At 42.1% G+C, this 12,279-nt stretch overlaps 2 pseudogenes; both read right to left on the bottom strand.

The window, feature by feature from the left end:
- LOC139012864 (zinc finger BED domain-containing protein 5-like) overlaps positions 1-6,364 on the bottom strand; it is a 38,775-nt pseudogene extending 32,411 nt beyond the window's left edge.
- A 2,463-nt stretch (positions 6,365-8,827) lies between these two features.
- On the bottom strand, positions 8,828-11,086 carry LOC139012862 (protein CDV3 homolog pseudogene; annotated as a pseudogene).
- Between the last annotated feature and the right edge of the window lie 1,193 nt (positions 11,087-12,279).

Below are 12,279 nucleotides of genomic sequence, written 5' to 3'. Positions count from 1 at the left end.
TTCTTGGTGCTATGTGTTTTAACCAAAGTCACCTCTCCGAGAAAGGTTGTTTCCCCAGGTGGGGATTTTTCCCTGAGGTTAGGGAGGGGATACAATCCCTTAGTTAAGTGCCAGGCGGGTAGTTAAGCTACATAATCTTTACTCCCTGGAATGGAGATAAGAAACGCCCTAACCTTTGTAATAGAAATTGACAGGATTAAAATCGGCTGGTATAAATACGGATGTAACTAGACAATAAACATCAGAACCTCATCAGATCCTCATCAGATCCCCATCAGATCCTCATCAGATCCTCATCAGATCCACATCAGATCCTCATCAGATCCTCATCAGATCCTAACCAGAACCTAGGGAGAGAACATGGCAAAAGATCCTGGACAGAACCTGGCTACAGAACTTGGCTGGAGAACCTAGACAGAACATGGCAGGAGAACCTGGATAGAACCTGGCTGAGGAACCCAACTATGATGATCACTGAACGCTGACCCCATGTCATTCCTTCTTCACCGACTCCGTCCACACCTTTGGGGACCCCTGGACCTGCTGGGGTTGGACCCCAGCAGGTGCGGAGGTGCATGCGGTGCTGAAGTAAATACAAAGGTGCGGAAGCGCATGCGGAGAGGGCTGGCGGCCAAGGACACGATTGTCTTTTTCAATCGGGGGGAGTCTCAGGCTCTGAGCTCCAGTTCCGGGCGAGTCTTTGGGGACCCAGGCTAATACGGGAGAAAGGGGACTGTCTGGCATCGGTCGGACCCAGAGGGCAGCTTTCTCTCGAAGGCACTCGCAGCGACAGCCAGGACCTCTGAAGGCAGGACTGAGAGCTGCCATACTACTTGCTGGCTGCTCGGCCCGCCCTGTTGATCCCCTGGGACCCTGCCCCGCCCAAGCCAAGCATGGAGGTTTTTGCATGTGAAAGGCCCGGCCCTTTGTAATCTGAAAATAACTTGCAGCTGCCACAAGGATCCAGGACAACTTGCATTACTTTACAGCTGGCTTCTGCTGGATAGCTGCAGTCAGAGGCTAGATTAGCACCTCCTCAGATACAAGAGCCAGTGTACCCAGTCGTCAGAGTGGGACTTTCCAATTACAACTCAGATCCATAAGGGACACACTTAGGGGGCAGACTCAGTGAGCACCAAAGCCCCACTGAAGCAAGTCTTGCCCCATAAGGGTGTCTCCAGCACAGAAGTTCTCCCACTGTAGACACAGCTGATTCTCACAGCCAATTGGCCTGGAGATCAAATCCCCCCAGTTTTACCTACAACAATCAAGGCTTAACTACAACAAGACTGTGCACAAAGCCTACAAGGGGGTGCACCAAGAGTGTCTACCTCAGGTAATTGGGACACTTAGCACAGAAAGCCACTCTATCGACACAGCAAAGCATAAAAAATGCCAAGACAAAGAAACAGGACACAAATGACAGATATGGAGGAAAGCAAACTACTGGATATAGAGTACAAAACCACACTTTTTAGGTTTTTCAAGAATTTTCTAGAAACTGCCAATAAATGTAGTGAGATCCTCAAGAAAACTAATGAGACCCTTGATGTTGTGATAAAGGACCAAGTAGAAATTAAGCATACACTGACTAAAATAAAGAATATTATACAGACTCCTAAGAGCAGACCAGAGGATCGCAAGATTCAAGTCAAAGATTTGAAATACGAAATAAAAAAAAAACACCCAACTGGAAAAGCAAAATGAAAAAAGAATCCAAAAATGTGAAGATAGTGTAAGGAGCCTCTGGGACAGCTTCAAGCATACCAACATCCGAATTATCGGGGTGCCAGAAGAAGAGAGAGAGCAAGATATTGAAAACCTATTTGAAGAAATAATGACAGAAAACTTCCCCTACCTGGTGAAAGAAATAGACTTCCAAGTCCAGGAAGCGCATAGAACCCCAAACAAAAGGAATCCAAAAAGGACCACACTAAGACACATCATAATTAAAATGCCAAGAGCAAAAGACAAGGAGAGAATCCTAAAAGCAGCAAGAGAAAGAAAATCAGACACCCATACGACTGTCAGCTGATTTCTCAACAGAAACTTTGCAGGCCAGAAGGGAGGGGCAAGAAATATTCAAAGTGATGAATACCAAGAACCTACAACCAAGATTACTTTATCCAGCAAAGCTATCATTCAGAATTGAAGGTCAGATAAAGAGCTTCACAGATAAGAAAAAGCTAAAGGAGTTCATCACCACCAAACCAGTATTATATAAAATGCTGAAAGGAATCCTTTAAGAAGAGGAAGAAGAAGAAAAAGGTAAAGATACAAATTATGAACAACAAATACACATCTATCAACAAGTGAATCTAAAAATCAAGTGAATAAATAATCTGATGAAGAGTATGAACTGGTGATTATAATAGAATCAGGGACATAGAAAGGAAATGGACTGACTATTCCTGGGGGGGAAAGGGTTGTGGGGGGTGCGGGAAGAGATTGGACAATAATCGTGCACCTATGGATGAGGACAGTGGGTGGGGAGTGAGGGCGGAGGGTGGGGTGGGAACTGAGTGGAGGGGAGTTATGGTGGGAAAAAGAGGAACCAATGTAATAATCTGAACAATAAAGATTTAATTTTAAAAACAAAAGAAAGAAAAGAAAAAAAAATATTGCTAGGCTCTAATATGTCTGTAAATGCTGTCTTCAGACTCTTCTATTGCTGACTGACATATATATATATTGCAAATGAGGTTGGTACTCCGTAACTGTCACGACCAGCTCAGGAGGAGGGGCCAGGCGCGACCCCAAGCCTGAGAGAACAACATGCAGGCACAGCCTGCAGCCTGAGAGATCAACACAGAGGGGCACCTGCTCCAAGCCTCCACGGCGCAGCTCGGGGCAGACCCCCAGTGGACACACACAAACACACACACACACACACACACACACACACACACACACGGAGCCTGCTCCGAGCCTCCGTGGCCAGACTGTGGCTTAGGCCCGCTACCCATGGGGAGCAGGCCTAAGCCATCAGTAGGACATCCCCTGAGGGCTCCCAGACTGTGAGAGGGGGCAGGCTGGGCTGAAGGCTCCCCTCCCCAGTGCACGAATTTTGTGCACCGGGCTTCTAGTTAATTACATAAAACTATGTAACCTCCTGCTCTGTAGAGAAGCAAGAGGCAAAGTCTTCCTGCCTGGCATTTTCAATCTAGTCAAATTCAGTGCCATGATGAGATTCCGACCAAGATGGCGGCATAGGTAAACACCAGAGACTGCTGCCGCAAACAACCACTTCAAAAATACAACTAAAAGACGGAACGGACATCATCCAGAACCACAGGAAGACTGGCTGAGGAGAGACTCTTCAACTAGAAGGAAAGACAACAGCATTCCAAGGCTCAGAGGAGGCGCAGTGTGGAAAATTTAAAGGTACGGAGGTGCGCACGCAAAGCAGGCTGGTGGTTGAGGGCGTGGTTGTCATTTTCAATCAGGAGGGAGTCTCAGACTCTGAGCTCCAGATCCGGGCGAGTCTCTAGGGACCCAGACTCAAACGGGAGAAGCAGGACTGTCTGGCTACGGTCCCTCGGAGGTATGCAGCGGTTGCTGAGACAGAGAGGCAGAGCCCCTGGGGACGGACTGAGAGCAGCCATAACTGCTCCCTCCGCCCGCCCTGTTGATCCCGTGTGACCCGCCCCGCCCCGCCCAAGCCCTGCGCAGAGCCATTTGCCGGATCGCCTCAGGCAAAGGCTAGATTAGCACCTCCCCAGAGGACAGAAGTTTTCCCACAGCTGATTCCCACAGCCAGTCGGCCTGGTGGTCAAATCCCTCTAGTATTAACTACAACAATCAAGGCTTAACTAGAACAAGACTGCGCACAAAGACCACAAGGGGGTGCACCAAGAAAGCATAAAAAATGCGGATACAAAAAACATGACAGAAATGGAGGATATAGAGCTAAAAAACGCAATTTGGAGGGCTTGCAATAAACTTGAGGAGAGCCTCACGAAAACTAATGAGACCCTCGATGCTATGATAAAGAAACTAGAAATTAAGCATACACTGACTGAAATAAAGAATATTATACCCAACAGCAGACCAGAGGAGCACAAGAATCAAGCCAAAGATTTGAAATGCAAAGAAGCAAAAAACACCCAACTGGAAAAGCAAAATGAAAAAAGAATCCGAAAGTGTGAAGATAGTGTAAGGAGCCTCTGGGACAGCTTCAAGCGCACTAATATCAGAATTATAGGAGTGCCAGAAGATGAGAGACAGCAAGATATTGAAAACCTATTTGAAGAAATAATGGCAGAAAACTTCCCCCACCTGGTGAAAGAAATGGACTTACAGGTCCAAGAAGCGCAGAGAACCCCAAACAAAAGGAATCCAAAGAGGACCACACCAAGACACATCATAATTAAAATGCCAAGAGCAAAAGACAAAGAGAGAATCTTAAAAGCAGCAAGAGAAAGAGGCTCAATTACCTACAAGGGAATACCCATATGACTGTCAGCTGATTTCTCAACAGAAACTTTGCAGGCCAGAAGGGAATGGCAAGAAATATTCAAAGTGATGAATACCAAGAACCTACAACCAAGATTACTTTATCCAGCAAAGCTATCATTCAGAATTGAAGGTCAGATAAAGAGCTTCACAGATAAGGAAAAGCTAAAGGAGTTCATCACCACTAAACCAGTATTATACGAAATGCTGAAAGGTATCCTTTAAGAAGAGGAAGAAGAAAAAGGTAAAGATACAAATTGTGAACAACAAACATGCATCTATCAACAAGTGAATCTAAGAATCAAGTGAATAAATAATCTGATGTACAGAATGAACTGGTGATTATAATGAATCAGGGACATAGAAAGGGAATGGACTGACTATTCTTGGGGGGGAAAGGGGAATGGGAGATGCAGGAAGAGACTGGACAAAAATCGTGCACCTATGGATGAGGACAGTGGGTGGGGAGTGAGGGCGGAGGGTGGGGCGGGAACTGGAAGGAGGGGAGTTTTGCGGGGGGGGGGGGGGGGGAAGAGGAACAAATGTAATCTGAACAATAAAGATTTAATAAAAAAAAAAAATTCAGTGCCATGATAGCAGCATTTACCAATCCCATTTCTGGTATAACAACCAATAAGGAAATCTAAGTTTCTCTCAGAACCCAGATAGCACAGTAAATTCCCCATATCTTCACACATTTTTAAGCAATATTTTTACTATTATTCTAATTTTCAAAATACTATGCATTATAACCAGAATACAGAGTCTTAAATCCAAATGTTGTATTAGCATATGGCAATATCACTTCATTGTATCATAAAATTGATTCTAAATTATGAAATTAAGATAAAAGTTGAGAAACCGAGCAGTGCAGTGATATCAGACAACCTGAGTTAAATTCTGTATTCACCACTCACTGCATGTGTGGCCGTGGCATATTTCTTAACACCTCTGTGCTTCATTTTCTTTGTGTGTAAAATGAAAATAAGTACTTTATAGGGTTGCTGCAAGGAGTATATATGTTAATATGTGTAAAGCCCAATAGTGCCTACCACATAAGTACAATAAATTGTGCTTGTTATTATTACTATCATTATGAAGTAATAAAGAGATTGTTCATGAGCATTTAGGGGGGAAATGATTATCGGTAATAAAAATATATTTGTAATGAATTATCTTTCTTTTATTTTGTACAACTACTAATTTGAAAATTTTATAAACCTCACCCATCTTTCTTCTTTTGAAGCTTTAGCTTTTACTTGTGGAAAACAAGTAAAGGAAAGGACTTCACTTCCATAATTTAAGAGATTTTTTAAAGGGACCTAGCAAAATATGTATTAATTCAATAATTAAGTTTGAAGTCTTTAACCCTGAAACACCTTGTTTCTTGCTTACTTATGACATACCATACAAGTTATGAAAGCATTCAGACTCACATGAAAATGACTCCAGGGTCTCCTAGAGCAAAGACCCCTCCAAGGAATCCAGACTCTGAGTAACTATTAAGAACAGACCAGCAATATTACACTATAATAAATGGCAATTGTCAATAAGAAGAAAAAAATAAAAGGGAGGTGGTGGTATCTAAAGAGCAAGTATATTTTACTTTGTTAGCTTTATGTGTTAGATCTTGTCTTTTAACCTGTCCTATAGACTGGCTGTATTCAATGCCAACCTCACATATTCAAAGCACTGATGTCTAAATGGAAAGGTGTTTGTATATGCTTGTGTTGTGTGTATATGCTTGTGTTTGTGTGTATATGCTTGTGTTTGTGTTTTAAACAAAACCAGTGTTGTTGTTGTTGTTTTGTTTTTGTTTACTCCCACAGAAATATGCTCCAACAACAGGATTGTTTTACTCACCCATTTGCTTCACTCTTGCCAGTAGCAAGTCTGCAACTCCCGCCATTTGGCAAGGATATTTATTACAGAGAAACCCAGACGCTGCATCAAGTGGTCACACACCACTTTGAATATTTCTATTGAACCAAAGATACAAAACTAGAAAATTATCAGACTATCTCATTAGATGGAAAGAAACCTTATTTATCAGTAATCCTGAGTATCTCCCTGAAGTCCCGTTTAAGGACTAAAAGTTACTGGATAGTTTAAGTTGTAATTATAAAAAACAGAAGTGCTGTATTACCTGTCTTTCACCCTTGACTTTCCAAATGAACAACATAAAGACTCACCAGAAGGTTGATAACAGAGCTACCCTGGGACAATCACTATATCTACAGAATGTCCAATAACTTAAAAATTTGGGCACAACAAGTATATCTGGAATTGTCAAAGATCATGCAAGATCCATGAAACATAAGTGAATTTTAGGTTGGGGTTCTGCTCACTTTCCTTCTAAGTTAAGTTATAAGAACAGGTCACTGAATCCCTGGCTTGAGCAGAAACTGCAGTTAACTTTAGGTTTTGGACCTGATTCGAGGAGACTTTAACAGCACTTGAAGTAGAGAGCCCTGTATCCACTGCCCTTTATATCAAAGGCTATTTGGTTCCACTCCTAGGGATTGGCAATTTTACCAGTCATTTCACAATTCTAATGTATATTTCGAGTCATTTACTTAACCAAGTAATATGCTCTGTCAAAGGACTTCTTCCAAGTCAAAGCAAAAAAAGAAAAAAAAAGTTCTTAATGTGGAACACAGAAAAAGTACTGCCCAAATGACAAATTACTAAAAGAAACAGGATTATTCCTCCCACACCTCCTTCCCACTTGATGGAAATTTGTGGTTACCTCAGAATACAACACAAAAGTTTAAATTATAAATCACAGCCCTACATGGAGCATCTAAACACATCAGTTCTTTTGACAGCGGCATGTAGGAAGTCAAACACAGCCACAGCCCACTACAGAATATTCCTTAAGGGTGGGGCACAGGACAAGTTAATTAAGATCGCTGAAATTTTCATCTTTTACAGCAGATCAGAAACCAGATGGCTGACTTTCTGCAAAATTTCTGATAGGAATCCAGGAAAGCTGGTTTCAATTTAGTTTCACATCTACTTAATAGCTGTAACCTTCTTATCCAGACGTTTACATAAAGTCCACAATGAGTGCACAAATCTGAGGTAGTCAATTTTACAAAGGCTCAGTATCTGAACATAAAAAGATTTTGAAATGACCACTGGCTGCAGTTTTTGTGGGTTTGTTTTTATGGTGTGTTTTTTTGTTGGTTTGGTTTGGTTTGGTTTGGTTTTGTATTGCAGAGTAATTATTATGAAAGATCTCTGCTGAATCTAGTGCACACATTTATAACAATGAAAAACCCTCTAAATTCAATATACATAAAGAGCAGTTGCGGCACCTGAAACTTTCATAGTGCAACAGGGCTGATCACTTAGATCGAGGGGTCTGCATCTTTTGTCGATCCAGCAGAGATCAGATGATGAATGGCTGTTGGTGGTGGTTACCTGAGAAGTGTTAGCAAAGACCATTTCTTAATTGTGTTATGTGTGGCTGCTTTTCTGATTTTTAAGCCCAGCATAATGGTTGTCTAGCTGAAGTTTAAGGGCCTGTTTTATTTAAACACTCATCCCTACCTCTAGTGTTGTGTCTTACTACTTCAAAGCTCTTCTCCATTTCCTTATCCCTAAGGGAAAATATATGTAATCAGTAAAAATTTCCTGAGGTTGTTCTTAAAATATTCTTCCTTGAGTTGGAAAAATAAAAAAAGCCACCCCTTAGAGGAATCTTGAGGGAGAGGCAGGAGGAGAAAACTAGTATATAAAATTCCTATTAAAACATTTTTAAGGCTTCAATTAAACAGAAAACATAGAATACTGTAACTGAAGCTCTATGGTCCCATTTTCTGTGGTAGCAAATCTATTGTAGTGTTCAGTGCTATTAACTACACACCTATTTTGGGACCAACTTGAAGACAACTGGAAAGTTAAAAACCTAATAACCTGGTGATTCCTTCTACTCACTTTTACTGTTAGCAAATAATAAACAATACCTCTCTCTTTATGCATAAATAAGGGCAACGATTTTCTCACTCAATTAAAGTCCTATTTATTATTCAGTGACTACTCCTCACTTCTACTTCAGGGGAGTGGATCAGATAAAGCAGGATGAGTGTGGTGAATCATTGCCCCTTATTTTGTAGGACAGGGCAGAGGAGCAAGTCCAAGTGGAGATTTAAATTCAAGCCAGCTGTGGTCCCAGAGTCAAAAAGGTCTCAAAAGCCAAAAATGTGGGCTTTACTTTACAAGTACCCCCCCAAAAAAAATAATAAAACACAATTATTTCAACCTGACATCATTTACATATCTTCCTATTTTACATAATCTTAAAAAATTCATGGCCATAAACAAAATGTGGATGTGCCATATGTGGTCATTTAACCCCAGACAGCATTCATTTTAAGTGCCTGTTTCGGCTTTCTACATGCTTGGCAGTGGACTTCAGGGATGGGAACTATGTATAGCTGTATATTTCTAGCAGTTCTTGTGGTGTTTTCCTTGGGGTTTCCGTGGCTCCAGTAGGCTGATACACACTAGTCATTGCTGGTTCCGGGGTTTCTGTAACAATTACAGAAGCAGGACGTGCTTGTACCCGAGCTGTTTTATTCCAGGGACCTGAAGATTTTTCTACACCACTACCACCTCCACCTCCACCTTCTTCCCAATTATAACCTGGATCTTCTCTTTTTTCACTATCTTCTTTCTTTTCACTTATTTGCACTGCCTGAACTCTGAGGCCTCTATAATCAACCTCTTCTTGCTCAGATTCTTTCCATTAATTTTCATCCATCAGCACAGCCTTGTGGAGGCTCCCTCACACCCTCTCCCCCCCTCCCACTTCCCTCCACCCCAACCCTCTCCCCCCCTCCCCGCTTACGGTGGGGCCATCAACCCGCCGGCCCTGGCGCCAGCTCCACTGCCCGCTCGCTGCCAGTTGATTTGCTCCTTCTTCTTGTCCCTCTTGGGGAAGAAGTTGTCCAGGCTCCGCTCTTCCACTCCTCCATCTGAGCCGTGGTCACACCTCCTCCACCCCGTTTGGGGGGCCCTCAGCAGCATAGCCCTCCGGCTCTCTGTGCTCAAGCCCCTGGGCACCCTCCCCTGCCGAAGAGTGTGTCACAACCTGATCTTTAATTAGATGAACTTCATATGAATTCTTAAAAAATCCTCAGCCATTTAATTAAATTCTGTTTTTTCCCCTTCATGTCTCTAGCCACCAAGTATCTACCAGCCTATCAGTGCTATGGATGGAGCTTGAGACAGTAATGAATTTGAGAACCTCCTAAGCACACTCACAAGCAATTCATCATAAAAGAATGAAAGAGCCCCCAAAAGCGTCCGCATTTGGCACCTCCTCCACACAATCTTGTTCTTTAACTCCTTCTCCTAAAATAACTGAAGTCCAATGAGAGGTTTACTATCTCTTCCCCTTCCACTTCCTTCATTTAAGCAGGCTTATTTGGCCTCAGACTCATCGATACAGCAAAAATAATTAATTATCTAAAAGCAAGATTAGATTGTGTCCAATGATATTGTCTCCATCCATCATAAAAGAAAATTGCAAATCCAATTTACTGGCTATCATTTTCGAGTTTGTGCTGATCAAGAACAGGCTTTGAAATTCAGTGAATGTTCTTGTAAGCAGAGCTGGCAACATAATTGGTGAGGCCTAGCGTAAAATGAAAGCACAAAATCCCTTGTTCAAAATGCTAGGGAAAAAAGTGCTACTGAAAATACTGAAACATAAAGCTTCTCTTTTCTTCCATGATGTTTTATGGTGTTTATTTATTTGCTACTTAATGTCCTTCTAAGTTTAGAAAAATTAAAATTTTTAATTATTAGTATGAGTTTACTATTCATATTTATATTGTAGTAAGTGTTTAAATACAAGGGCATTTAAAAGGTATGTGGAATCACCAAAATTACACAATTCATACTTCACAGCTCCTACGTGCATATGTATTTCATTCTTAGCAGAAGAGTGGAAATACTGCACAAAACTAACTCAACTGTTCTTAACTTCATTTCTTTGTACCAGCACATTTCACCAACACTGTCTACCTTTGGGTTACTAATAAATTTGGGAGGATTAGGAAAAAAAGGAATTATCCTTCCCCTTTTATATTATCACTAGAGGCCTGGTGCACAAAATTCATGCATAGTAGGGGTGTCCCTCAGCCCAGCCTACACCCTCTCCAATCTGGGATCCATCTCACAATCCAGGACCAATGCCTCCTAACCGCTTGCCTGCCTGCCTGCTTGATTGCCCCTAACCAATTCTGCCTGTCAGCCTGATTGCCACCTAACCGCTCCCCTGCCAGCCTGAATGACACCAAACTGCTCCCCTGCCAACCTGATTACCTGCAACTGCCCTCCCCTGCCAGCCCGATCGCCCACAACTGCCCTCCCCTGCCAGTCCGATCGCCCCCAACTGCCCTCCCCTGCCAGTCCGATCGCCCCCAACTGCCCTCCCCTGCCGCAACCCACCTCCTCCAACGAGACCCGCTTCCTCTGCGCCACGCGGAGCTGTGAGACACTCAGCCTCACCGCGCGGAGCCCCACCTCCACTGTGCACATGGCCATCTTGTGGTGGCCATCTTTGTGGTGGCCATCTTGTGGTGGCCATCTTTGTGGCGGCCATCATTGTGGCGGCCATCTTGTGATGACGTCATGCACGAGGGCATGATGCTACCTAGGCTTTTATTACTATAGATTTCTAGCATAAGTAATTGGCGAACAGAAGGCCAAGAGAGGTTTCCACAATCATTTGTGTTTCTTAGAATGCCTTGCTTCCACATTCAAAGCAAATTTTGACTCAATAAAGTGTAGCCTTTCAGGCTGTCAGCACCTAAACTTAGTCATAGACATAACACCTCATTTTTGAATCTCACCAAATTCCCATGCATTATGCATTCACTAGAATTCTGTGCTCATTGCACTGAGAGCATTTTATGTGAATGGAGTGGCAAGAAAAGATAGACACATATTAAATGTATCTCCTCTCCTAATGCACGTGCTCCATTGCCCCACTTACATAACACAAAATCAAAGATAAAATTATTAATAATTTCAAGACAGTGACAGTAGGGCATTAAACCAAGCAGCCCTTTTGAGCATAGATCATAAAACTAGCCCTGCTTATGAGATGGACTAGAACAGAAAAGCTTCATTCTTCTTTAATCAGAGGGAGGAACAGGAACTATGTTTACTGAACATTTACTATATCAGTGATGGTGAACCTACGACATGTGTGTTAGAGGTGACATGCGAACTCATTTTTTTGGTTGATTTTTCTTTGTTAAATGGCATTTAAATATATAAAATAAATGTCAAAAATATAAATCTTTGTTTTACTATGGTTTCAAATATCAAAAAATTTCTATATATGACACGGCATCAGAGTTAAGTTAGGGTTTTTCAAAATGTTGACACGCCAAGCTCAAAAGGATAGCCATCACTGTACTATAGGCTAAGAATCAGGTTAAATCCTTCACATACTAGTACACTACCTCATTTAGTCATCAAATAACACTTTGGGGTATTTTTATCCTGATTTATAAATGGTGAAATTTGGGATTTTAGAGGGTGATTTGCCCAATATCTCTCATCTAAAAGGTGGTGGATTAGAGATTTCAATCCAGGTTTGGATGATCCCAAAGCTCATTACATCCCACTGCCTCAAGAGCATTTAGTTCATACTTTAAATTACAAAATATTTTAAAATTATTCCTTGCATATCCTATATAATAAAAGCCTAATATGCAAATTATCCCCTCAGGCGGTCGTTCAACTGGGAGTTCGACTGGGAGACCGGGAGTTTGACAGCTCCCTATGACATGCACTGACCAC

The sequence above is a fragment of the Myotis yumanensis genome, unplaced genomic scaffold (genome assembly GCF_028538775.1).
Source record: "Myotis yumanensis isolate MYYU_CA2020_CCGP unplaced genomic scaffold, mMyoYum1.0.hap1 SCAF_6, whole genome shotgun sequence".
Lineage (NCBI taxonomy): Eukaryota > Metazoa > Chordata > Mammalia > Chiroptera > Vespertilionidae > Myotis > Myotis yumanensis.
The sequence above is the reverse complement of the archived record's forward strand: the minus strand, read 5'-3'. Positions and strand labels throughout refer to the sequence as shown.